This window comes from Archocentrus centrarchus (assembly GCF_007364275.1).
Source record: "Archocentrus centrarchus isolate MPI-CPG fArcCen1 chromosome 18 unlocalized genomic scaffold, fArcCen1 scaffold_23_ctg1, whole genome shotgun sequence".
NCBI classification, from domain to species: Eukaryota; Metazoa; Chordata; class Actinopteri; order Cichliformes; family Cichlidae; genus Archocentrus; species Archocentrus centrarchus.
In genome coordinates, this window is record NW_022060145.1 from 567501 (window position 1) to 593327 (window position 25827).

General features: G+C 38.5%; 1 protein-coding gene across 1 annotated transcript in view; it reads right to left on the reverse strand.

Moving 5' to 3' along the window:
* Window positions 1-25827, reverse strand: part of sorcs2 (sortilin-related VPS10 domain containing receptor 2) — a 410103-nt gene that overhangs the window by 145384 nt on the left and 238892 nt on the right.

Consider the following 25827-nt stretch of genomic DNA (forward strand, 5'->3'; position numbering starts at 1 on the left):
TACATGCAATGTGTTTGTCATAATATGGCAATTAATTGTAATACAGTACCAGTCAAAACTCCAAATCTGATGCAATTAAGCATCACATTAAGCATTTACATTCAGAGTCCAGCCAGAACCTCATAGATACAAAACAGAAGTTCAGAAATTCTTCCACAAATTGTGACGTAGCTGTTGCTCAGCACCCTTGCTTTTATAGTAATATAACAAGAATATAACCAGTCGGCAACCAGTTGAGCCAAGTCCCCAAATTCAAAGACATGCGTTGCAGACCACCTGCACTCATCGGTTCAGTTCACTTTTATGTACAGCACTTTGGTCAGTGGTTACTGTTTTTTAAAGTGCTTTATAAATAAACTTGGCCTGGCCTGGCCAGTCTGATTCAGATTAACTGCAATGTGTTGACAATGTGTCTGCATTTATATGGCAATTATTCGTAAACCTTCACCAATCTGTCAGAGAATGATTCCAATCAATCCAAGGTGCACTGCAATTGTTTAGAGACAGCTTATCTCCGTTCAGGTCACCACAGCATCTGTGTGTGAGTAGTTGGGGATAGGACTTTTGAAAAGAATTGAAAAGAGTTTGAAAAGAAGTAGCATGGTAATAACAAATTCTCAAATTAATAACAGATTCGGCTTTTTTTTCACCTTGACCTAAGGGTTAAATATACTGCATCACTTACTTATTTCCTGTCTGAAAAAACTGCAGAACCATCTCCACTTTTCATTTTCTTCAGTCCAGTGCCTCCTCCTGGTCTCTTTAATTGTCCTTCAACAAAAGCTTACACTCCATAAGTAGGAATTTCAATAGACATCTGCGTTGATCCCACAGTCAAAACAATATGGACTTATCATTAAGTCACCCTTATTCCTGACATAATTGACCACCCCACCACCAAACAATCTCTCTACACTCACAACCTGCTGTCAATGTCACTGCCTGTTTACAAATGAACAGGAAACAGTAGACACCTTGATAAATCCTTAAAAACTCAGAGGACACAAGTACATTTGCATAGAGAGACACATAGACTAACCACTGGCTGCCAGAACAGAACAAAACTACACATACATGCTCATACAATGCACACGAACACCGCGGGGAAATGATAGTGATCAAAGCAAGCATCCCATGGAGATTGCTCCAAAATGTGCATCAAGATTGCAGTCAGCTCCTCCCTCCTCCGATTGCAGCGAACTCCTTAATGGCATACCAGCTCTGTCATCCCCTCCAATGTTTTAACTCCCAGTCAACTTCACTCTTTCACCCCAACCCTATTACTAGACTGTTTAAGATTTAAACTTGTGTTCAAAACCAGGGTGTGTGAGGGTAATGGCGAGGAGCTTTAGGGGTCAGAATATGGCATCTGTGAGGCAAATCTCCTGTGGTTATATTTGGGGATTGATGTTTTAAATAATGCACAGTGTGGGCGAGAAAGAGAGGCACACATCTTCAGCTAATAAAAAATCCAGAGGAGGACATGCAAGCACTTATGTGAGCACAGGAGGGACAGGGACTGGGAAGAATGAAACTCAAGGGGCTGTGTGTTCTTAAACTGTTTTTAACTTTCTTTTTTAAATGAAAATCAAATAATTAAAAAACAATATTTGAAGCAGTCAAATACAAAAATGTTATTTAATTACTTAAACTGGATATAGTTAGTTAATATTACAAAGACTTGATTCAGTTAATTTTTGACTTTCTTTTTTTGGGTGGAACCAAAAACTATTACTTCTTCATAATGGGAAACTTATTAACGTTAACACTGAGAAAAACAATCTAAAGACACCTTTAAACTTTTCTTTTCCATGACGCATTTATTTACATCGAACACCAAAGGCACAGTTGCCCACCAGGCATCATGCATAGATATTTACACACTAGGCAGCAACCTTTAATACAATCAAAACTGATGTCAAACTTTATGTTTATTTCACAGGTATTTGGCTGTCACTCTCTTATCAAGTGTGGCGAGTATAGCATTAGGTGACAGCTCTATTACAACACTCCTGCTCCTGCAGAGTGAGAATGTATTATATAACGGCTTAGGAGAAATAAAAATCAAGAGAAGTACAGATACAGAAAAAACTGCTCATATTTCCATAAGCATTGATGACAAGATTAAATGAAGATTAGCTTTTAGCGTCTTCTGGTGGAATAGATGTCCATCTGCATCAACAAGGAAAAAAAATCCACACTATCCAAGTGGATTCTGCAGATGTCCTCCAACTACAATGAAATTAAATATATATCTATGAATTTAAAACTATAAATTAAAAAAAATAAACCTGTAAATGCTGCTGTATATCACTTCAGCCTGTTCACTACTGGCTACATCAGTATGATGTATATGATATATGAATAGAAATATTTATGTGAGATATATAGATCCAAACCCAGGAAAATTTCTTTTCAGTGGTTCAGTGAAACCTTGGTGTCGAGGGCTTAGCAGTCATTTAAAGTGGGATGTTTATCTTTGAAAGGTGACAGACATTATGCCACATCTCCTAACCGAGGAGAAGATAAAGCAACACAGCTCTATCATGCTCAGCTAAAGCTATAAGGACTTTAACTGGATTTGTTTTGGGCTTGATCCTCTGAGTATAATGAAGTATCTGGCCAATGAAGACACCCCAAAGGAGTTTAGTTCCCTTTTAAAACAAAATATATTAAATATTACTACTGTACGTCATGTCCACGCAAATTACAGTACAAACAAATTACAAAGGTGAGAATCTCAAGTCATTTTAACTGACTTTTAACTCATTTATCAGACAGTCTTTCACAATGTCTCATGCAACATGCTCACAGAAGGGAAAATCACAGGATGTTTATTCAAGTATCTGACTGTGTTCATGTAGCTCTCTATTGCAGCATAATGCTTTTTAAATGGATGTTCTCTGTTGAGTTGTAGAAATAGATGTCTGTCAGCTGGAATTTCCAACACTATTGAAGTCCCACTTTGTAAAAGAACTAGAGATATGTCAAGAAACTGTTGGCAGAATAGCTGCAAATCCATCACTGCTGATAGTTATGTCAAGCTGAAATCCCATATTAACGAACTGCATCAGTGTTACAGTTTCTGTATGCAGTATGAAGAACTGCTACAAATATGGAACCCAACAGAATAAGGTAAATGAGCCAATGACAAGATTAACTCAGAGCTAACTGCATTGGAAGAATGCATGAACGCAAACAGGTATGATGTGTTTTCCTGTTCATGAGTCTAAGTATAAGTGTGTGATTTGTTTACAGAAATGGACATGCAACTTCAAAAGGCAAAAATTTGCCTGTCATTAGTAATCCTCAAACATGGTCTATCACATAAAACAGGTTGTTGCAACACATTCAGCACCATTACTTTACCATTACCATTATATTTAAGCTGCATTTCTATGTAATGTGGCGCTGTGCCAACAGTATTGTTATAATTTTGAATGCTTGAAATGAAGGCAAATGGAGAAGTCCTAACTGTTGCAAATGTATAACTGATGTAGGTGGATAGCTCAATACTGAATGCAGTTCAAAGCTCTGGTTCTGCCCTGCAACTCCTTACTGAGTCAAGCCCACCATACTTGTAAACCTCAATAATATTGATATAAGAGAGCAGAGCTTAGCTTTATGATATGGATGTATTATAGGCAACAAAGTTACGTTTCAAAGGGAGCAGAGTGGTTTTAAGTGCTCCATGTTTTTTGTCAGATTTCTAAACAGAAATCAGACTGCACAAAACCCTTGGTGCATCTCAACAGTTTACGCGCAGAGACTTCTGTAAGATCACAAATTGACTTGTATTTTTCTTTAACTTAGTAGTATCAGTATTCGATGTATTACTTAAAATATTGAAATATCTGTTAAAATAAAGCTAATAATCTTTGAAGTTACAGATTTGTTTGTAATAAAGCAGCCTTTCTTTAAATCGGGGATCCTCAAGTCCAGGCCTCGAGGGCCGGTGTCCTGCAACTTTTAGATGTGTCTCTGCTTCAACACACCTGAGTCAAATATAGAAGTCATTAGCAGGACTCTGGAGAACTTGACTGCATACTGAGGAGGTAATTCAGCCATTTGATTCAGGTGTGTTGGATCAGGGACACATCTAAAACCTGCAGAACACCGGCCCTCGAGGCCTGGATGTGAAGACCCCTGCTTTACATAAATCCACCTATGACATGCTCCACCTGTCATATTTAGAGCCAAAGAAGACAAAACAAAATCTCCATCAATTTCCAGTTGGAAAGATTGTCCTTATATCAGAAAATTTCCATTCTTTGGGTTTTGAGACTTGCGTGCTTAAAGTTCCTAAAACATACTCACATTCTGCAAAATACCAGTATGTACGAGGATGAAAAGATGCTGCAATAAAAAGGGCCCAACAGGTACTGGTAGTCTTCATCATTGTTCTTTTTTATACTTAAACCTGTCACTATGGTAAATGGACTAGCTCTTATCTAGCGCTTTTCTACTCAGTCAGAGCACTCACACAACATGTTTACATTTACCCATGCACTCACATTCATACAAGCACTTCCATGTTTCTACTAAGCTAAGTGCTTTTAATTAACTAACATTCACACACATTCATACTTCAACAGGACAGTCAGAGAGCAACTTGGTGTGAAGTATCTTGCCCAAGGATACATTGGCATGTAGCCTGGAGTAGCTAGGAATAGAACCGCTGACCTTCCGATCAGTAGGTGACCTGCTCTACCTACTGAGCTACAGCCACCCCAATCACTCTGTTGAACATCAGTTGGATCAGCCATTAGAGCCATGCAGTCCTTCCCTGCTCCTTTGTAAATTATAATATATAGTTGTTGTTTTTGTTTTTTGTTTTTTTTATGAATGACAGATAGTATGTTGCCCCACTTTTTATTTATTTAGTGAGATAGCATGAGCTATCACAACAGAAATATTTCAATAACGCATCACAACAAACTAAGATTTGCCCAGTTCAAAACTACTCTACAATACAAATAAATGTCACGCTATTGATGACATTTTAAGGCTCAGGCTCACAAACAGATATATTATGAGTTCCTGGTTGCTGAACTAAAGTAAGTAGAACACATGTATCACATTCTGCATGCTTGAAACATCATGCATCACTTCATTTAAAGGGATTTGCAGAGATTAAGGCAGACATCAGCAGAGAATAAGATGTTTATATATTTTACAGGCAGATGTGAACAAAATGACACGGTTTGTGTGCTGATATGCTAATTCAAATTATCCTCAGCCTGCCTGCTGTGAGGAATACAATCATAGTCGACACGTGTGTGAATGAATCACAGGTTTTAACACACACGCGCGCGCGCGCGCACACACACACACATGCACAGCTCGCCAGCTGCACTCATACGCACAGAAACATGAACACAAGTGCACAAACATGATTAAACTACAACCCATGATTCTGTTTTCATATCATTTTTGCTGCACCTGTGTTGTTATTGTCATATCAAAACAGTAACTGGAACAGCAAACACAACCAGCACTCTTTTTCACAGTTTGACTTTTTGCTCTTTTGTAAAGACTACCAAGACTGCCACACAGCAGGAGATTGTAGCTGAGCTTAACTTGAGGAACTAACATATATGTATATGTTGTGAATCCATATGCTGCCTGTATCTCACATTACATGTGTGTTTACATTACAAAAACTCAAAGAGTCTTCGAAGGGTGGTGGTGGCAGGTTTTATCAGCCAGAAGACAGTGGGTTGCATCCCATTTGGACTTTTGTGTTTTGCACTATGTTTTAACTCATTTTGTTTTCTCTGACTTCTGCTTTCATCTGCTGATTAGATTTAGACACTACAACTACACTACTATGCAAAAGTTATTGAGCCACCCCTCATTTCTTTATATTTTACTTCCAAAGAGCCTGGTTTTCTTATAATTTATTAAAGTCATCTTTAGCAGTAGTTCTCTAGGCTTTATGATGTTCTTTCAAAGTTTTTCTTTGGACATTGGCTACTTTTTCATTTGTATTCAGTCCAGTCCTTGAACCTGACTATTTTCAGAAGAAGCCACTTAACACTGACCTATGAATCATTCAAGCATAAAAAGTAAGGGATGAACCAGTGTTGTGTCTACACATAACAGACAACTAATTTAAACTGTATCTTTGGGCACTTCATTACAAGCATTCTGTCACATAAATACATAAAGAGCTATGGCACATTTGGGCACGGTGTGCAGTGTCCTGATATATCATACATTTTTTTGTGAGAGCTGTAACTGTCATGGTCCTGGGCCGTCTGCCCAGCGTTTTGTGTTTTTTAGTTTATTTTCCCTGAGTGTTTAATTCCCAGTGTGTTTTGATCTTGTTCCCTTTGTCTCTGTCTCCCCTGCTCCATGGTCTTGTCTGTTTTGTCCTGATGTCTTGTCCCTGACCTCCTGTGTTTTCATGTTGAGTTATTCCTAGTGTTGTGACTAGTCTGCGTCTCTGCCCCGTGTCTGTGTGCCAGTTCCCCGTATGTAGTCTGCGTGCACCTTGGTTAGTCACTTCCTGTATTATTTTGACAGTCTTGTGTTCCCTGTGCTTTGTGTCTAGTTTTGCTAACCCCTGTTATTAGTTTCATTTGCTTCACCTGTTGCTCCCTGCTGTTTCCTCTTGCCCTGATTACCTGCTGTGTATTTAAGCCCTCAGTGTTCATCTGTTTCTTGTCGCGTCGTCTTCAGTGTTCCCTCGCTGTGTGTCTCCCTGCTCCTCCTCAGGTTTTGGTTTAGTTCCTTCCCAGTATAGGTTTGTTTTGTATTTTTCCAATAAATCCTGTTTTTTTGAGTCTGCATCCTGGGGTCCAATTCTGCCTGCCACACACACACGCCATGACAGTAACAGTGAGAGCCTGCATCTGTGAAACACAGTGGAGGCTCTCTAGAATAAACTAAAAAAATTTAATTTCACACATGGAGTGCACTTGTTATGCGCATACTGTTTTTAATGTAAAGCAACACATTAGTGGAGTGTTGACATACACCCCACAATCATGCATGTTTATTCATGGTGCTATTATTTTACCAGCACTGAGACAAGTCAGCCCTTCATAACATTCATTAATGCATATCTAAATAATACACTCACTGGATGTTTAATATTTATTTAGAACACTGCATTCACTTTTGACTTTATTTGATTAATTGGTGTATAGAATGGTTATTGTGTCTCTGATAAAAGAAACTCTATAGTGACTCAGCATTTCTTATATTCATTCCAGTGTGATGCTTCTTTTCACATCCTACTTCGTCCTGCTCCTCTTTTCTCCTCTGCTATAATTGCCCTAATTTGCTGGTGCATCTTCAGTGCTGATGCAAAATGTCAGCAAATGATTACTGTGGTAACCAGTCACATCAACGGTGTGTTTGAGATTGGATAAAAAAAAAAACAAAAAAAAAAAACACATCGATCAGGGGCTCAACAGCAGCTCTGTGAAGAGCAAGGAGCTATTACACTTTATCTGGTTTTACACACATAATGGTCTAACAAAACGTTAACAAGAAAAATAACAGAAAGCAGGAGAAATTTATATTAAATTTACATCTCATAACTAGTGATCCTTGAAAATAAATCTGTTTTCATGCAGGACTTCTAAACAGTAATAATAACGAAGTGTAGCTAAATAGTGAAATGGGTCATTTGTCAATGCTTTCCAAAGGTTTATACAATAAAACATATTTTGTTGTGGAAGACCACAGTTAAGCTAAAACAAAAATGAACGGGACAGCTATTTGTAAGCCGGACATCCTTTCAGATGTGTGAAGGTAACAATTTAGGAGTGGAGCTGAGAGCATGATATCCTCCTTTGGTGGGAAAAGTGTAGCAAAACACTACTCCCCAGTAGAAACAAACTACCCCCTGGGTTAATAAGGGAATAGTGACAACCACTTGGCTCAACAAGACTTTAATATAACAACTCTCCCTTTCTGTTGTCTCTTTTGGAGTGCAACAGAGTGTTCAAGGAAGATGATGGCTGATTCACCCTCCTGTTCTGCTCTAGTTGAGATGTGGTAAGAACAGAGAGACATCAGATAAAGGACAAAGCTCAAAGAGAAGGGCAACAGTGGTGGAGGTAGGGGCTTTCTCCTTGACTGATCTGATTCCTCTGTGTTAAAGCAAAGAACTCAGGCTGAGGACCAAACAGGACCTCTCAAAATTTGGGCCAACCACTGTTCTGTGTGAATGCTGCAGAAGTTTTCTGTAGCAGCCCCCAAAAGAACAACACAGAACAAAAGGAAATGGACACTGAGGATTCAATAGACATGTTTGTGAAGAAAGATAATTGAAAAAAAACTGTTCAGAGTTAATGTTGGTTTTGAGCTGACAAAAACAACTAAATAAATCTATGAAACAAAAAGAGCATCTAAGAAGAACTGTGTTTATGTCTTACTATGAGCAACAGCAGAATAAAACATGGGAAATCAATGGACAATTACTCATTTCTGTGTTTAGTTTATGGTGAAACCACCCAAAACTCCTCGAGCCACATTAGTCAAAATGACTGGAAAGCACATGCAATTTACATCCTACTGGCAGTTTATTAGGTACAATGAGCTAAAACCAATGCAGGGTAATTCAGCAATTCTAACCATGCCTTAAGGTATACTACAAAGTTAGATTTGTTCTAAGTACATCTGAGAGGTGAACTACTAGGCATTTTGGAAGATGCATTCTGTGATGCTGTTGAGCTGTACCACAATATACAGAAATGTCTATCTGTTACTGCCTCTGGTACGAATGACATTGTCATGTTTCAGGTTTCTTTTTAGCTATTTCCTCTTTTATTCTGAAATATGTTTGTAATACAATTCACTTAGTTCTCCTTCCACACTTTGTTCCATATTTTCCCTTTTTGGGGTCATGTGTTTCAAAAGTACACAAATTTATCACCTAAGTAGAAATGTGTTAAAAAAATACTCTGGTAAAAGCTGAAGTAGTGATTCCACTCAAAAAGTACAGGTTCTGAAATGTACTGAAAATATATAAGTAAAAATGATCTCTTTGGAGGATATTTTTAACGTAGCGTTGGTATAATAACAATTCACATTGGCAGTAATAACACCCAGTTATGCAAGTTGGAGGCTGTAGAATGACATGTTTAGTGACGTGTTCTCGTTAAATTGCTGTCTGTCTGAGTGGTGTCCAAAAAACAATGAGGGCTTTACAGATAACTGGGAAAATTTCTGGGGAAAGCCTGGTCTCGTTAGGAGAGATGACATCCAGCCATCAGATTTAAGCATAAAGCTTCACAACGAAAGAACAATATACGAATACCTTTATTAGTCCCACAATGGGGAAATATAGCATCCTCAGCTGCACCAAAGAGTAAAAAAGATAAGACAGAAGGTATAGTGAGGAGCAGGGACGGAGAAGAATGAAGTGGGCGTGAGGGAGTATAGTAATGGATTAGAACAGCAATGTCGGGGGGAGCAAGGTTATGAAGAGATGTGAAGGTGAGAAGAAGAATCTTGTATTTGATACAGTAGTCTATTGGAAGCCAATGTAGGTCTTGAAGGATGGGAGTAATGTGTTGAGTAGAGGAGGTTCGGGTAATGATACATGCAGCAGAGTTTTGAACCATCTGTAATTTACGGAGAAGTTTGAGTGGTAGACCAACAGGAAGTAAATTGCAGTAATCCAATCGAGAAGTGACAAGGGCGTGGACAAGAGTTGAAGTACTGGCAGGTGTAAGAGAAGGACGGAGACGATTAATGTTACGTAAGTGAAAATAAGCAGACCGAGTGCGGTTTTTAACATGAGCCCCAAAAGAAAGAGTACTATCGAGGATGACACCCAGACTCTTAACTTGGGAGGAGATGGGGACAGTGAAATTATCAATGGTGAGTGTGAAGTGATTGGATTTTGCAAGGGTGGATTTGGTACCAATCAGCACGATTTCTGTTTAGCAATATTCAATTTGAGAAGCTTGTCAGAAAACCAAGATTTTATTTCAGAAAGACAGTCAGAAAGGGAGGGTGGGGGGAGAAGAGCATTTGGTTTTGAAGAGACACAGAGCTGGGTGTCATCGGCATAACAATGAAAAAGTACAGATAAGGACGAAATAAAATATAAATAGAATAAAACAGAAAACACCATATACATAAAAATATATTACACATATAGACATATACATCCAAACACTATTTGTATACAGCATACACAGTATGCATTATGGGTGGGAGTGTGGATAAATAAAATATATATGTACCATATGAAGGTGCACTGTGTGTATAAATCATGGAAGTAGAGTAAAGTGTCCAAGTGACTCATGACATCACGATGCGTTATACAGTCTAACTGCTGTTGGGATGAATGACCTGCAAAAGCGTTCCTTCCTGCAGTGAGGATGTTTCAGTCTCTGACTGAAGGTGCATCCACCCCCCCAGCAGACCACTGCACAGAAAAAGGGCAGATGCTACCACTGAGTCATGAAAAGTCTTTAACAGAGTCCTGCAGACACCGACTTACCTCAGTCTCCTCAGCAGGTGGAGTTGACTCTGGCCCTTCTTATACAGGACATCTGTGTTTGTAGTCTAGTCCAACACCCAGGTACTTGTAAGAGACCACTGTCTCAATGTCCTTTCCCTGGATGTTCACCGGTGTTATAGGGGGTGACTTCCTCCTGAAGTCTATGACCATCTCCTTTGTCTTGCTGGCGGTGATTTGGAGGGTGTTGGTCTCACACCAGCCAAAAAAAATCACTGATGACCCCCCTGTATTCTTTGTTGTTCCCATCTGATACACATCCAATGATGGCCGTATCATCGGAGAACTTCTGTAGGTGGCAACAGTTTGAGTTGTACCTGAAGTCTGAAGTGTACAGACTGAACAGAAAGGATGAGAGGACTGTGCCCTGTGGCACCCCCATGCTGCAGACTACGCAGTCACACAGTCATGGCACCTCACACACTGTGGTCTGTTGGTGAGGTAGTAAATGGTCTATGCAGTCACCTGCCTTTTATTACCATAGAAGTCTTTCTGAGAGTGCTGTAACTAAGTTTAAGGATATAATTGTTCCATTATTATCTTCTTCAATGCCATGTGCCAACACAGTGCAGAGCAACTACCTAAACTCTGCTCCCAGTGAGGTAGATTATCTCGTCAGTGGTTTAACATCCTCACTGAGTACGACTCTGGATACTGTGGCTCCTCTGAAAAAGAAAGCCTCAAATCAGAAGTGCTTGACTTCCTGGTATAATTCACAAACACACAACTTAAAGCAGATAGCACATAAGTTGGAGAGGAAATGGCATCTTGCTAATTTAGAAGATCTTTATTTAGCCTGGAAAAAGAGTTTGTTGCTCCATAAAAAAAGCCCTCTGTAAAGCTAAGACATCTTACTATTTATCACTGAGTAAAGAAAATAAAAAACCCCAGGTTTCAGGTTACAGCTTGAGCATCTGTTATGTAGAACAGTACAGAAAAAAAGGGGAATTAAAAACAAAAAATAGCGCAACCTGTGGTTTCCTAATTTGCAGATGGGTGACTTTGCCTCTACTCTCTTTGCATGGGATCATCGTACTGTTGGAAGATTTGATTGTGTCCAAATTTTAACCATTTAGCTGTAGATTTGAGGTGAAATTGAAGAATTTGAAGGTAATCCTCCTTATTCATTATTCCACCACTTGAGCATGATACATGATGATGATGATGCACCATGCTTGACAGCTGGTACGGTGTTCTTAGGTTTGAAAGCCTCATGGTTATTCCTCCAAACATACCACTTTTTTTTGTGACCAAATTTGTCTTATCTGACCATAAAACTTTTATCCAGAAGGTGTTTGGCTTGTCCACATGGGCAGGTGCAAATTTCAGCTGAGCTTGAAGATGCTGATTTTGGAGCATGGGCCAGGACCTTCTCAGTCCTTGGTGATGTAAAACTTCCCTCACTGTTGGGAGTGAGCTGGTGTTGAGCAGTTTCCGGTTCATGGCAGGCTTGGGCCTTGGTGGTTTCTGGGTTGTTCCTGATCATCCTAACCAATTTCCTCTCATCTGAGTGTGACAGTTTGAGTCTTTCTCCAGACCTTGGCAAAATGCTGACACATGTGAATAACTTTTAGTTATGTAAAATTGTTTGACGTGATACATGTAATCTTTGAATCTGCGATTGCTTGGAAATGGCACCAAGAGAACCTCCCAGCTTGTGTAATTGTGTATAATTCCCCTTCTTAGGTTGTCACTTAGTTCCTTGGACTTTCCCATTGTTCTGAGTATTGAGTGTTGTCAATCCAGTGGGTCAATCATGGTAACTAATGAGAAGTGAATAGGCCCATCGTGCCAGGCAGTGAACAAAGGGCCCACTAGAGGACGTTGGATCCCAGGCCACCCTCATAGCAGTCCTCTTCTCTTTCACAACAGTGACATGCATGGACAAAATGATAGAAATACCAGCCAGTATAATAATAGTACAACCCAACAGCTCTATAAATTGAGTTCTACAAATTGACTGTCATCAGGGACTGAATTGATGCAGTACTGCCTTATTAAACGGCACTTCTTTTATGTCAGTGCACATAATAAATTTTAAACTAAGAGTATAATTAGACTATGATTAATGGATAATTCTGTTTTATCACATTTCTATGAGGTAAAAACATTTTAGTGAGATCTAACAGATCTGGTACACCTATAATTTAAATTTCATCCAGTGATGCCCTTTTAATTTGAAGTACAACCATCTTTTTTCCTTTATGAAAGGGGTCCAAAATAAGTAATAGCCTCATAATGAGACTGAACTGCCATTCCTTTTCACTTTATTGGGATGTTTTCCAAGGCAGGAACTTGTGGGCTGCTTTAGTATGGCCAGAAACTTGGTGCATGCTCTGAATTCTTGGGGTATCCCTGTAGAATTTCTTCAAGGGCTGATTTTGGTAGAACGTGCTCACTCTGTGGGTTTTTCTTGGCAGGAAAAACTTGGAGTAAACCTGCGACCTGTTCCAAGTCTTTACTCTAAAACTTACATGAACAACGTAAAATTGCTATACAGCAGTGTATCCCAAGTATTGTACTAAACTAGAATGAGCTGGGTTGTATTGTATTTGTAATCAGTGTTTATTCTCCGTTATATGTGGTTCAGGTGCATTTGTCTTTTGCAGACAGTAGGGGATTGTTGACCTCAGAATGTCCTTTTGGTCTTACAGCAGGGAACACAATTTTAAACAGCAAGAGAGTAGTGGAGGATGGATGAGCAGTTGGACAGTTAGATGGAAGGAGGGATGGAATGAAGGAACAAATGAAAGATTACCAGCTAAGCGTTCAAACACCTGCTGAGTATGTAATTGGTGGGGAGGAAAAAGCACAGCCCTTTGCCTCCTTCAAGTCTTCAAGTCCACTTTGTTTCCACTGCTGTGCACTCTCATCAGACCTTTTCACTGGGGGGTTTATGGGTTTCTCAGTTGGGGTCAGGCACATTGATCTCAAACTGCACTGAAATAACAGGCAGTCCTTTAAATTTACCTTTACCAACTTTGAGGCAGTGTCTCGTGTATTTGTTTATTGTAGCCTTCAGGAAATTCCAGAGCACATGATGAAATATCTGGTGATATTTGCAAGGTTTTTCTTCTTCTGAAAAGCTGAATTACTTTTCAACTGCCATATTCCTCATGTAAAATTGGTCTGTCGTGAGCTGCTGTGTCTTACACTGTGAACCTAAATTAACCTAAACTGCAAAACCTTTTTTCCCTTCTTATTTCTGACGTGAGTTTGACTTAAATTTTTTCATCTTCATTATGATTATGAGTATGATTATGATTATTACTACTATCAAAAACCCACTCTATGGACAGTTTTTGCCAGGCATGCAAAAACTGTGGCAGAGGCAAGATGGTAGTGAGGCCTGCTATGATGTATGGTTTGGAGATGGTGGCACTAACAAAAAGACAGGAGGTTGAGCTGGAGGTGGCATAGTTGAAGATGTTAATGTTTTGATTGGGACTGACCAGGATGTACCAGATTAGAAATTAGTATATCAGAGGGACAGCTCAGGTTGAGCAGTTTTGAGACAAAGTTAAAGAGGTAAGGTTGAGATGATTTGGACATGTACAGAGGAGGGATAGTGGCTATATTAGGCAAAGGTGGAGCTGCCAGGCAGGAGGAAAAGAGGAAGCCCTCAGAGGAATTTCATGGATGTACTGGAGGAAGGTTGGTGTGACAAAAGAGGATGCTAGAGATACAGTAGGATGAGATGGAGGCAGATGATCCGGTGTGGTGACTACTAAAGGGAGCGGCTGAAAGAAGAAGAGGAAAGCGTTGCTTTTTCTGTTGTAGGAGCAGGTATTATGGCTACATCTGAAAAACTATTATGTCTCTACACCTGGGAGAAACTTCATAGACTTCTACTTACCGTGCACAGCAAGAAATTCTTCAAAAATTAAAATATAATTATGCACATGGACACAATCACACGAGTTTATTCCAGCTAAACAAACACAGCATTATTTGATGTCCTGCTTGGTGAGTATTAGTATTCTCTGTAGCACAAACCGAGCAGGACGTATCATCTGACAAATCTCCCTGCACATTTCTGTCCCAGGAGAGGCTGGTGTCTAAATAAACATTACAACTGTCTCCATGGGGATTAGCCTAATGTGCAGTGGTGTAGCACCAGTGATATGTCGTTTTAATTGTCCCCTAAATTAAACACGCAGCGGTTTATCTTCAAATCTCATAAATCCCATAATCCTTCCTCACTCTCAATTGCATTTTATCAATCAGTGATGAAAAGCCCCCCTTAAATAATACTTCCTTCTTGTGAATTTTCTCTTTTCCTTCTTGCACCTATGCTCTCAATTTGAGCTACTTTGTAAGACAAAGTGTATCTGATCACAAGTTTGCACACACGCCATTTTTCATCAGTGGAGGTAATTTATTAGCCAATTAGGAATGATGAAAGCACACAATTCTGGAGTCAGTGATTACTGCCTCAGTGTAATAATGAAATTTATCATTCTTACTGAAAAGCTGAGAGGAAATGTTTCCTCGTTTAATCCACAAAGAAAATACTGGAGGCTGGTAGACGGGAACTGAAGCGACAATTATAACCATTAATTCCTTTCCTCCTACCTTGTAGACAAAATATTCGGTCAAAGATTGTTCCTTCTGACCAGGGTGTGTGGCCAGACACACATCTGGGAAAACAAATGGCTCTTTGAATGCTCAGAATCCATCTGTGGCAGCGCTGCTTAAAAGGCTCACCCTCAAAAATAGCTGGCAAACAGGTGCAGCCTGAAGGCCAGACTTTATCTGCTTCTTTTCACCAGGGAGATCCCCTGAAACTAGCAACAAAATGCACAGTAACCAGCAATCGATTGGGACAAGTTTCTGAAACATCCAACACAGGATGACATGATTGACGGGCAAACTTTTTTTAATTAGACTCTAGGATAGTAAAGGGGATGGACAGAAGTATCATATATGCCTAGATGTTAGTCATTTTAGTCTTACTCCTATGGAGCTATTACAAAGGATATGGGTGTACTTCAGTTGAAAATACTCAAAAATAGTCTTGGATTATGATAAATGTAACAACATACTTTTTTTTTTACACTACATTCTGATGATCATTAATTGCATTCACTGATGAACACCTGGACACAAATACCTACATTATGAGTTTTGCGACATACTGCCGCTGACATAACTGTTATATTTAAAAACAAAGGCATAACAACTCTGTGATCAGCCGTGAGGGACATTTATTTCCGGCACTGGAGCAAACACAGTATCTCTCTCTCTCTCTCACTCACACACACACACACACACACACACACACACACACACACACACACACACACTGTAAGTATGATAATAATAGCATATAGGAACAATTAATAATATCAATATCACTATGGACAACAACCACAGTCAGTGGTCGGGGAAATGGATTAATTTATCTAAGTTTATGCTATAAACTCACATCATCTTCCTTAGCCAGGCTGCCACAAAAAGCAAAAGCAGCTTTATCCTTGCTAAAGTAACACAAAGATGACTCTAATGTCTATAAGCATGGAACACAGAAGCTCCATTAACCACAGATCTTCACAGACTGACTGGACAGGGCATCGTACCAAACAGGTACACTCATTTTTAGAATTCCTCATTCAGCATTCATGTCCAGTGGACCATCTTCTAGATTTATCACACACACATATTAAAGTATGGACACATATTTTCAACATGTAAGTGGCAGCAGTGTTTCAGTCCTTTACAAAAACACTCACTCATCAGAACTTCCTAATCATAATTTAAAATCCCGGTGCACCAACTAACTACTCTACAAAACACTTGCTGAAAAAAATACAATACAATTTTTGCGTAGTTGATGTTAACAGGCTTACAGCATTTTGCACAAATGATAGAGAGCAAGGGTAGCAAGAACAAGAAAAAGTAATATATTTCACAGCATGCCCCTCCACCATCAAAACTTTCAAAAAAGGTGCTGATTTTAATCAGTGGAGTGCAAAATGATTGAGTAAATATTTACAGAGTTAAAATTTATTTATAGGTAAAATGTACTTTGCATAAAAAAAGTTAGACTTTGGTTCACAAGATAAAACCATGACTTAAACATATAGTTGGATTCCGGTTACCCCGGCTGCCCTTTTGGATGTTACACCTTTGTAACATAAGAAACATACATAATAAACTGATATCACATCAAAAGCATACATATTATACAGTAGTTCAAATGCACTTTCCAGTTACACACTTTATAGCTGACAAAAATGGCTTCATAATAATTTGGGTAAAAACTGACTACTGCACCTATCAGTGTTTATCAGAGACTTGTGTTTATTCTGGTTACACCAAGTAGTTTTGTTGGTAATCATATGTACAGTACTCCCATTTGCTATGCCAGTTGTAACAAGCTCCTGCACTCAACCAGTTCACATTGCCCTCACACTAAACCTCTTAAGCCATGAAACACAGATCAAGAAAGGCAAGGGTTCTGAATTCATGTTTAAAAAACTATTAATATTCCTATATTTGTAGTATTGGTGATATTGATAATAGTATAGTGAAATGTGATATTGTGATAGCCTTAACCTACATAATTCAGATTGCATATCAGTAATCATCACTAAACCATATATTTAGTTAATATCATACCATAACTATCTATACTGCTCTAAATTCTTATTAAACTATCAGTTGACAAAGTTATTTCCATTCTAATTTTTTTTTTACTTTAAATCTCCAGCACGTCAAAATATATATATTTCGTACTTTAACTGATTATGAATATTAAGCTCCCTGTAAACATAGCCATTAACACCTTCTTTTTTAAATATTGGAAAGATACCCAAGACTGATGAAAATGAAAAAAGAAAGTCTTTTTTGTTTCTATCACCTGACGATACCAAACAATCCAGTGAACATTCCACCATTTGGAAGGATGTAAGATATTAAAAGACCTTCTTCTGTGTTGTATCAGAACTCTTATGGGGGAATAAAAAAAAATCAGACTAGTGATGAGACTGTTAAGATGCACCTAAAGGCTTTCACAGTGGCAGACGAAAGTACACTAGCCTTCATCAGAACCTATTTCAAGATGAAAGCCATTCATGCACCCATTTCAAATGCTTATTTAAACACTCCAAATTCTGCATTTCTAAGTAGAATAGGCCATCTATTCTACTTTGATTTAAATTTAACCATGTCAGCAAAGGAAAAAAGTCAGTTTGCAGGTATTATTTACCTAAAACTCCAGGCCCAAACCCCGGCAGAACTTTTACCAAACTCTGTACCTGCCATGTTTCTATTTTGTGTCCAGAAAATTCCTCTTTTTATGTTGCAGCATAAATTCATACACACATCAGTGGCTAAACACAAAACAGAATAAAAGATTTCCTTGGAACTCTTACCTGAGGAATGTTGCAGAAGGTAGGGAGAGGCCAGGCATGCAAGAAAGCAGAGAAAAAGGAGAGAAAATCATTAGTCAAAGGTCAAACTGTGTATGAAATCACCACAGGAGATGAAATCTTCCATTTGGAAGGCTCCCTTTGACTTTAACACAGCACCTGTCACCCCCAGTCAGAATGAATAGCATTTAGTAGCTGGACACACAGATGCTGAAGGGCCTCACTTGAGCCCAATGAGCCTTGCATCATGAGTCAGTCCGCCTTAGTCATTAGCCACTACTCCCATTTGTGAAAGGTCAATGAAGCAGCAATCCGTCCATCACGCCTTCTGTATTATGCTACAAGTCCTTCACAAGCAGCCATAGTTCATAGAGCCCAAAATTTCACTGTGTATTTAAGCTAATAGCATAAGTGATGAGCGTATAGAAGCACTGAGACTTGCACAAGGATTTCTTCTGCATTTTTTTCCAAATTCTCATATTCACACAGCCCGTGGTTAGAAGCAGCCATAAGCCAAAGAGTGGAGTATGAGCTCTATTCATCAATGTAAGTGCTGAACACTCATAAGATGAGATGAGATGAAATGAGAGGCAAAGTGTATGAATTACTGAGATGTATGTGTGTCTCCCATGAATTTTTCTCTCTGCAGTCAAACCATTTGTTTATATTCCTCTGTTTTTTGTTTGTTTGTTTTTTTTCTGACAGCTTCTTTGCCACAGAGGGATGATATGACAAGGCAGGATTAAGAGGATAGACTACTTAAGAGGTGTGTCAAACAAAGAGATATGGGAAAGGAAGATTTGCCAAAAGAGGGATACTATTTAATAAAAAAAGAAAAGAAAGTCGTAGGATTTTATAATATACATCAACTAACAATTCTTCCACATGGAAAATGAAGTGGAAATGTCATGACGCTCTTTTAGAGAATCAAATCTCCAGTGAGCTGTAGTTACAAACCAGCCTGATCTGAACCAGAGTGGTGTTTTGTTATTGGACTTCTCTCAACCTTACACACCAGCACCTTACGCACTGCTGCTGCTCCCACAGCTCATCCCCAGACAAGAGGAAGAAAATAGATGGATGAATGGATGGATGGAACATTGTTTGAAAAACATCATTTCACTTCAGCTAAAGTTGAATGTAGAGTACTTTAAATTACATTTATTGAAGTATTTAAAAGATGTGTCACACAACAAATTTTGCAGATAAGGACTGTGATTCAAAAAAACAAAGCTTTCGTCCCTGGCAAATCAAGAGTTTTACATTAATGTAATTGCACTTTAAATGTAAACAAAATGCTGGTGTCAGAAAAAAGGATGAAGAAATCAGAATTGCAATCGAAGCAGAGAATGCACTTGCATTCATATTTATTTTCAAAATATCTGACATTGGACATCGGTCACCTTTGTGTAAAATGAAAAAAATGTGTTTTGTTTCCACTACTTCTGTGCTTTTAAAAAGTTACATATTTAGCGCTGGACTTACAGTAAATGTGGGGTGGTTTACAGCAAAATGTGAAGCGGCTGGGATGAGAATTAGCACCTTAAAGTCCGAGGTCATGGGTATCAGTTGGAAAAGGTGTGGGAATGAGTTGCTACCTCAAAAGGAAGAGTTCATATATCTCTGGATCTTGTTCATAAACAGAGGAAGAATGGAATGGGAGACTAACAGATGGATTGGTACAACATCTGTGCCTCTTATTCAGAAGTGTCTTCAGTGGCTTTCTCTTGTTTTTCTGATATAACAACTATACAATGAAGATAAATGAATATGAAAAAGAAAACAGTATTGAAGATCAAATTCTTACTGAAACACTCTGGTCCTTCGTGTGGTCATGAAATAAAATTGTAACCAAGTTTTGGTCCATATGTTTGAGTTTTGCCACTGCATCACTATTTCTAAATGCCATATTGATGCAGTATGGCAATATTAATCATATCGAAACATGACTGATCAATACTACTCAGACTACCCATGATTACAATGGTTAAAGCTTCCAGATGCAAAAATATTATGCCTTTACGAAAAACTTGTGATATTCAAATAATATTCCTACCACAAGGATAACACTATCCTAAAGTTTGCAGATGATACCGCAGTGATAGGGCGTATCACTGGCAGGGAGGAAACTGCCTTACAGGAGGGAGGTTGCCAGTCTGGTGTCATGGTGTGAGGGCAACAACCTGACCCTCAACACTGACAAGATGAAATAGATGATAGTGGACATGAGAAAGGAGAGGAGACATCACCAGTGTCACTGTTCATTCAGGAGCTGGAAGTGGAGAGGGTGAGCTGCTATACCTGTGTGCCTACATCAGTGAGGACCTCACTTCAACATTTAACACCACACAGCTGGTTAAGAGGGCTCAAAAGTGGCTGTACTTGCTGAGGAGGCTGACGAAGTTTGGCGTATCAACCAAGATCCTCATCAATTTTTACAGCTGCATGGTTGAAAGCATCTTGACCAGTTGCATCACCATTTGGTACAGCAAAGCTAATGCTACAGACCGAAAATGTCTGCAGAAAGTAATGAAGACTGCTGAAAAGATCATTAGGACTCCACTGCCTTCTCTGCAGAGCATCTACAATTGCAGATTCCACAGGATGGCTGACTCCATCCTCAAAGAATCTACCCACCCCCAACATGGACTGTTCACACTTCTACCCTCAAGCCAGAGGTTTAGAAATGTGAAATCCAGGACCTCTACACTGAAGAACTCCTTCTTCCCCACAGCCATTAGACTCCCAAACACCTTATAGGAGTTTACAACATTGGTCTACCTCAACTATAGTTGACTATTAAAATTTTACAAGTTGCAAATGCACAATTGCACACACTGCTGTTTATTGCACTATACAACCTATACAACTAATATGCTACACAAATATATACATTTGAGCTATTTGAGCTCAGATTCTTATTTGTACAGTTGCATAGTTACATATACATGTATATATTTATTATTGTATCTCATATGCTGGTTTATTATTTTTGTGTTTTCTAAATTATCATTTATTCTATTTATCTTTTTTTATATGAGGATCTTTTACTTTTTTGTCTGGCATCTGTTGTGGACAGAGGAGTGCCCCCTTATTTTAGAAGTTAGGAGGTAGGTGGGGTGTCAGATGACACAATCAAATGAGTTCTAATCAAAGGTAGTGTGTTCACGTTCTTCTTTGAGACAACTTTAATCATTAGAAATTAAAGTCCTAATTCGCCTAATTCTACTTTGCTAACACTGTAGATTAATTTAGATAAGATTTCTCAATTTGGCCAAAATATGACTTAGCCTATTGTGCTATGAGGCTAATGAATTTAATTTATCATTTATTGTTTTTGGAAATGCTCTTACTGTTAAGTTAGCAACTAAATCCAAATGGTTAGGTAAAAGAAATAGAAATCATATTAATTCAAATTAAATGCATTCAAAGGCAAAATTTTGCCACCTGCAACAAGCTTGTCTGACAGTTCATTGGTTGCCATGGTTACACATCCTGAGACAGTATCGACACCAGCAGAGGACTCTTTAGCTCGGTGTCATGGCATGTCTTTCAGACACTGACTCTATCAGGCTACCTGGAAAATTGTCACTACTGGGGTGTGTACTGCATTGCTTTATTCCTGACCTGATATGATGACTTGGAGTAATAAGAGCTTGGTGCATCAAACAAAGGAAATGATTCAACTGAAAATAGTGAGTCATAACAGTCATGCATAAATAGAAATGTATGACTGGTCCCTGTCAGCTAGAGTGCTGAAAGGCACTAGAAAGAGAGAGCATATTTCTCCCATATTGGCTTCTTTTTGTTGGCTCCCTGTTAAACCCAGAATAGAATTTAAAATTCTTCTCCTCACATACATGGTGTTGAATAATAAGGCCCCATCTTGTCTTAAAGACCTCATAGTACCATACCACCCCAATAGAGCACTTCGCTCTCAGACTGTTGGGTTACTTGTGGTTTCTAGGATATTTAAGAGTAGAATGGGAGGCAGAGCCTTCAGCTTTCAGGCACCTCTTCTGTGGAACCAGCTCCCAGCTTGGATTTGGGAGACAGACATCATCTCTATTTTTAAGATTAGGCTTAAAACTTTCCTTTTTGATCAAGCTTATAGTTAGAGCTGGATCAGGTGACCCTGAACTATTCCTCACTTATCTGCAATCGGCTTAGGCTGCTGGGCTATTCCACTGGTGCATGAGTATTTCTTTTGTATTCACCACTTTTCACTCTGGCTATACACCACTCAACATTTAATCATGAGTTATTATTAATTTCTGGCTCTCTTCCACAGCATGTGTTTTGTCCTGTCTCTCTCCCCTCAGCCCCAACCAGTCATGGCAGATGACTGCCCCTCCCTGAGCCTGGTTTGCTGGAGGTTTCTTCCTGTTAAAAGGGTTTTTTTCCTTCCCACTGTCCTCCAGTGCTTGCTCATGGGGGTTGTTATGACTGTTGGGTTTTCTGATGAATTGAATTGAATTGAATTGAATTGAATTGAATTGAATTGAATTGAATTGAACTGAATTGAACTGAATTGAATTGAATTGAATTGAATTGAACTGAATTGAATTGAATTGAATTGAATTGAATTGAATTGAATTGAATTGAATTGAATTGAATCGAATCGAATTGAAGCTTAAAAGAATCCATTCTTGGAGTGTACAATGACCTTTAAGATTGAGCACAGAATCTTACTTTTTCCAGTTTTGGAAAGGAAGCACTTTATGTCTTATATTAAATCACTCATAAATCAGTGCTTGTAGATATGGCTGGAGAAGGGAATAAATCATCTTCGATCCACTGTTATTTACCAAAAGTTCAATCAAAGTTCAGCAGCAGCAGCAGCAGCAGTCACCTTCCTTCAATGCCCTCCTTTGCTTCCATCATTCTTACTACCACTTAATTTCCCCTAGTCACATAACTTCTCACCAACAGTCTCATCAGTCCTGAAATATTAACAACAGACTTTGCTGTGACACATATGTCAAGTCTGTTTTCTGAAGCTGAAAATGACAAAAATATACCATGTGCTTCTGAGGTTCTGCCTTATCTAATATCTCTAAATACCATCTGAGAACACAGTTCAAATAATTGCCACAAATGTCACAAATCAATTGTCTACTTTGTCTGGGCTGTTCCCAGAAATGCTACAAGTCATTCAAATACAGTACAATCAAACTCTCTCAAGAACCCAGCCAAAGCTTTTCAGACCTTGTTATCATCTAGTTTATGTTAAAAGTTGTAACCACGCAAAATGAGAACATTATTGCAACCTGCAGCATCAACACATTCTCTTCAAGATGAAGTAGAGGAAACCTGAACATGAAGGTGCCATATTTTACCTGATCACTTTTCCCACATTCTGCCTTTGTACTAAGTGAGAAAACCCAATAACACTGCTTGAAAATGTGCTTGGGGAGAACACAGGCTTTGAGTGTGTACCCAACAAACAGCTCATTAATCTCTGGCCTGCCAGCCATGAGGGCAAATAAATTGCCCTCATATGAGGTATCCTTAAATGTTGCCTGTCAACACAAACACACACCGTGCGTGAGGCATTTTTTCCTTTGTCTTCATTGAATATGCATCTGTGTTCCAAAGCTTCTGCTGATTCAAACAGAAACCAGATTGATAGAAAAAAGTAAACAAGACAGTCTTTTGCACCAAGTTCTTGGACCACTCTTGCAGTCCTAGGCAGCTGCTTCCTCTCTTCCAGCTCATGTACACTGGGAAAAAAAAGGAATTGGGGGTTGTTGAATTTGCGCATTCACTTCATGTATATCCTACATGACTTATTTAGGTTTCTCATGCAAACATAATTTGTTCTTCTACTTTTCACATATTCTTTAGGGATATTCAGTATATTAGTATGAATCCTGTTGGAATTAATCAAATTAGTTTGTTTTTTTTTCCTCCTGGAAAGGCGTTTTACAGGGAAAAGCAAAATTTACTGAGCTCTTTGATGGGCTGCCTTACATGTACACCTGAAATAAAATTGTTTCTTTAGTGTTTGGTAAAAAAGGAAATTATATGTAAACCTTTAATCTTTAAATTCATAACTGTCTAGATTTGTAGTGTCTGAAATATGACATGTTTCAGCTTTGTCACATAAACATAAAGAATAACCTTATTTCTTTAATGCTTCTCCAACTTGTTGGGTGTCCATTTATTTTCAGAAGAAACATTCAGCCCAAAACTTACATGTTCAATAAGCTTAGATTTGATGCAGAGTTTTTGAGATACAGTTGAGACATGCTACAAACCAGAGGACATCAGGACTGTCCTTTGGTCTTACAAAAGTTGTAAACATCTGGAATAGCTGCCACTGTCTTATTTGGACTACTGAACGCTTACTTTGTACATCATGTCTCCAAAGTTTAAGTATACTTTTGAGAGACTATGGCTGCCTTCTTGCTGGTCTTGGAGCCAGAAAGCAGCATACATTCAAAGAAAACATTAAACACTGAGAGGGATAAGTTTATTACTTTGCTATGCATTTTACAAGAAGTTTTCTTTTTTTCTATTACCTGTAGATTGTGGTCATTGTAGCAGTATAGGTCTAGCGGTATATTTTTTAGTTCTATACTATATTATTTCAAACAGATCAGTTCTGTGTGTCACACGAGTATTGTGTCAATTTAAAGTCCAGTTTTGTAATCATGTACTATTTAGAAATACAAATGCTTGGGTAATAAAGTATGTTTTGTTCATTACCTTACTGCTTCAAAAAATGTCTAAAATTAATGTTGTAGGTAGAATTAATAAAACTCGAGCAGTGTACAAAATATATTTATTACTGTCAGCATAGAGTACAACAGTAGTAGAAGTAATAGCTTTTTACTAAGGAGAGGTTAAGAGGACATTAACCTGCCATGAAAATATACTTAAAATACCTAAAGTAAAAGAACTCATGTGTACTGTACTTCGAATGCAATACCTTTGAATAATTTTGACATTAAATATTGCAGACATGACCTTATTGTAATAACACTAAAGCAATAGCAGTAGCAATAGCAATAGATAGGCGACTCTGGATGTTGCTTAGTTGGCCTGACTCAGCGTCTTGTAGGCTGTTCTGCTTTGATCAAAGCATCATCAGCACAAATATTTTTTAAGCAGGTGATTCAGTGTAGCAGAGCATTCTGTATGTTCAAGAGGTTTGAGAGTTTCAATTTAATTTGTACTTTATTTTAACAGACATTTAAAAAATAAAATAAAATCCAGAAAAAAGAAGCTTTTATAGGAAACATTAAAAGACAATATAGAAGATCACCCTACCCAGGTCTAAGACGGTGGCTATAAATTAGATAGAAACCACCTCTAATGTTTCCAGTGGGCCCCATGAAACCGCAGCTAATGAATTCATGTTGATTTAATGAGCTATGGCTCTGTCTAGCATAGAGCTGAGCTGACTTTGCCAGATTAATGTGCACCTCAGCGAGTACTAATGGCTAATAATTCTGCACACAGTAGTTGGCTTCTCAACCACCATCGATAACCCAACAAGACTTGTTTACTTCCTAGCCCATTTATCACAACAAGTCTTGCAATTATTATATCTGCATATATGCAATTATATCTGTGCTTTCAGTTTAGCAGTTCACATAAACTAAATCATGGGAATGGAGATTTTTACTATCCAAAAAAGTAATTTCTTTGTGTTTTCTCAAAATTGTCTCACTGTCTACACTGGGGAACATCTGGAGCTCCATGCAAGATCTTGACTCATGGGGTGGTGGATCAGCCTAAAACATACATGGGAGAAGCTTGTTACTGACCTGAAGGCAGTTGGGACCACAGTCACCAAGAACACCACTGATAACACATTACACTATAATGGATTGAAGTCTTGCAGCACCTGCAAGGTCCTCCTGCTCAAGAAAGCATGTGTACAGGCCCATCTTAAGTTTGCCAGTGAACATCTACATTGTGAATGGGTTTTTCAGCAAATGACACAAAATATACCGCCAA